The following is a 3,728-nucleotide window of genomic DNA, read 5'->3' as shown; positions in this document are numbered from 1 at the left end:
GATAAGATTCTCCTGCAGAGAACAGTTATGTTAATTATATCCAGCAAAACAAAAATGCAGAAGTGTTTTAACTCCTTCGTTACATTATTAGTAGTCAATATTTATAGTACGCCCACATCTGGAACACTGTGTACAGATGTGGTCTCCTCATCTCAAAAAAGATATACTGGCATTAGAAAAAGTTCAGAAAAGGGCAACTAAAATGATTAGGGGTTTGGAATGGGTCCCATATGAGGAGAGATTAAAGAGGCTAGGACTTTTCAGCTTGGAAAAGAGGAGACTAAGGGGGGATATGATAGAGGTGTGGAGAAAGTGAATAAGGAAAAGTTATTTACTTGTTCCCATAATATAAGAACTAGGGGCCACCAAATGAAATTAATGGGCAGCAGGCTTAAAACAAATAAAAGGAAGTTCCTCTTCACACAGCGCACAGTCAACCTGTGGAACTCCTTGTCTGAGGGCTAGGACTATAACAGGGTTTAAAAGAACTAGATAAATTCATGGAGGTTAAGTCCATTAATGGCTATTAGCCAGGATGGGTAAGGAATGGTGTCCCTAGCCTCTGTTTGTAAGAGGGGGAGATGGATGTCAGGAGAGAGATCACTTGATCATTACCTGTTAGGTTCACTCCCTCTGGAACACCTGGCATTGGTCACTGTCGGTAGACAGGATACTGGGCTGGATGGACCTTTGGTCTGACCCAGTATGGCCGTTCTTATGTTCATGTGTTCTTAGTATGGTAGCGTCAAAGGAGCTCACTTGGATTGGGACCTTGCGCAGGCTGCTGTACAAACACAGAAAAAAGAAAAGCGCTGATGTTGGGGCTTTGCATTTGGTATCTCCTTAAAAGGTTCTTCCAAAGGTGACGTATCTGGTACCTGGGGTGCAGTAATCCCATTTATAGGTTTCATCAAAATATCAAGGGCTTGTCTACATGGTCAGTTAGTGCACAGGAAACCGGGGTGCAAAGCTACAGCGCTCTAGCCTGCCACATGCTAACTGGTTGTGTGGACCCAGCTATCGTGCACTAAAAGTTGCTCAACTTAGTGCATGGCAGACTGGAGCTCTGTACAGTCACACTCCAGCATCTGGAGTACTGTGTAGACAAGCCCCAACCACACAGCATGGGATTTTCAAAAATGCTTAGTGCTGACCCAAATCCCCCATTGATGGCCTAACTCTGCTCCCTTTGCCAATGCTCTATATACTGTGGGAAATCCTACAAATGCAGTTTAATAGGAAGGCACTCCCAAGGTACAGAGAACAAGAGTTTGCCAGCTTTGCATGAGAGTCATGTCAAAACTTTCTTTCAGTATGCCGTCAGACGTGGCAGTCTGCAGTTCACCTGATGCCCTTTTAAAGCTACCTGTTTTGTAAAATGAGATAGTGATTAGCAATGCAGAGTAGTTAACCCAAGTGGTCCTTCAGTCCCTACTATCTGGTTCTTGGCTATGATTCTCTAATAAATAAAATATTATATCAGATCAGCTAGGATTCCATAGCTGTCACTGCCATGAACCCCCCAGTCACTTGGAAATTCAAAGTGGTAGCAAAGGGAGAACTCAGCTTTACCTGCTCCCAAAGCACGGTTGAGCACAAGCAGGATCTTAGTTTTTAGCTGTATAGGGCCTCTGACATGTTGAGCAGATCTGACTCCATCCAGCAGATGCCAGTGGTGCATACACACGCCAGATCATTACAGTACATTTGAATTAAGGCACACGCCTTTGAAAACAAAATATGAAACTTTAGGTTTAGAGTTTCAAAGCTGCCATGGGGAGTTATAAACCTGGGATCCACTCTTTTAATTTGTTTTAATTCTAGGAAGTAAAAAGAACACAAACCTACTCATTTGCTGTATTTTTAATTTTGCTTTGGAGACCAGATCATCGTGATGTTAAGCATAGGTTTAGTAAAACACCTTAAAAGAGACCTTATTAAAGCTACATACATAAGGAACAGTTTATATATTTAGATGCCTTTATTTGAACAAATGTTTCTGAAGTTAGCCTGAGTTGCCACCATCTTTTTAGCATGGTAGCTCAAGTGGAGCTAGCATGTGTACATCTACCTGAGTTGAGAATTAACACCTCCCAGCTGCAGTATAGACATGGCCCCAAAGAATCATAGAATATCAGGGTTGGAAGGGACCTCAGGAGGTCATCTAGTCCAACCCCCTGCTCAAAGCAGGGCCAACACCAACTAAATCATCCCAGCCAGGGCTTTGTCAAACCGGGCCTTAAAAACCTCTAAGGATGGCGATTCCACCACCTCCCTAGGTAACCCATTCCAGTACTTCACCACCCTCCTAGTGAAATAATGTTTCCTAATATCCAACCTAGATCTCCCCCACTGCAACTTGAGACCATTGCTCCTTGTTCTGTCATCTGCCACCACTGAGAAGAGTCTAGCTCCATCCTCTTTGGAACCCCCCCTTTCAGGTAGTTGAAGGCTGCTATCAAATTCCCTCTCACTCTTCTCTTCTGCAGACTAAATAACCCCAGCTCCCTCAGCCTCTCCTCGTAGTGGTAGAAGAGTGAGGCTCTGGTAAGCAAACACTGAAAACTGTTTTCCTGAGGGGGGCTAAGCAGCCTGCAAGGCCCAGTTTGAGCCTCTGCAGAATGGAGACGCGATGGAGTTGGCGACTCAAATATAGCTGTTCTTTTTACAAAGTACAGACAAACTAAGAGACCTCCAAATATATTCTAGAATTAATGGCATTCAAGACAGATTTTAGCAGCACTGCAGGAACACCACGGAAGACGGTGTGAAAATTAGCAGATGCACATTGCACGCCTACACAACAAAGGGTGAAATTCTGTACTGGCTAATGATAATTTGCAAGAGGCAGGGTGAGATGGTGCATGTGAAATTGTTTGAACAAAATGAGCAGCATGTTCTAAAAAAGTTCCTATGACCCAATAGGGGTTTCTACATGTTTGAAAAATGAAAGGTACTGATCAGATCAGCATGGCTCCATTGACTTCGGAATTATGCCATTTTACACCAGCTAAGAATCTGACCCTTATCTTTCACCATCAAAGAATAATATTGATCTGAGTTTGTGCTATCTTCCAAGCACATCTCAGGCATGAGTTTCCCTTTGCAGCAATGTGATTGCGTTTAACCCTATTTATTTCTCAGTTATTGCTTTTGTTCTTGAGCAACCTCACAAAATTGAGACGAATGGTTCCTATTGCTAAACTGAGAAGTAAAAATCTTACTAAGTTGAACATGAAGGTAAAAACTTTTCTAAGAATAAAGCAAACCTTGGATATAGTTACAAAACAATAGTGAAGCAAATTGTATTCTTACATGATTTGGTGCAATTCCTATGGTCTTCAGTGAAAGTTACATCCACCTATATGAAAGCACTAGATAGGAATAATAAAATGTGATGTATAATTTTCCTTAAAGGATCAGATAAAATAAAAGCATGCAGTTTAGCAAAAGGCAGTCATTTGCCAGGGAATTTGGTTGTACAGACAAATACTACATTGGCAATATTGGAGGGTGATGACCTATGATAGATCTTTCCGACCTCTAATTTTTAATATTTTCCATGTATAAAAACAATGATCTGCACCTTTTTCAGGTGTTGTTGTGGTGGTTCCATACACCCACACTTCAGATATTTTGGTGTTAGCTCATCCCCAACACCAATTCACATTAACTAATGGACATAAAATAGAGAGGGATTGACCAAGTTCCAAAGGGAAATATTAGGG

The sequence above is a fragment of the Emys orbicularis genome, chromosome 1 (genome assembly GCF_028017835.1).
Source record: "Emys orbicularis isolate rEmyOrb1 chromosome 1, rEmyOrb1.hap1, whole genome shotgun sequence".
In the NCBI taxonomy this organism is placed as follows: Eukaryota; Metazoa; Chordata; order Testudines; family Emydidae; genus Emys; species Emys orbicularis.
Note: the sequence above shows the minus strand (reverse complement) of the source record.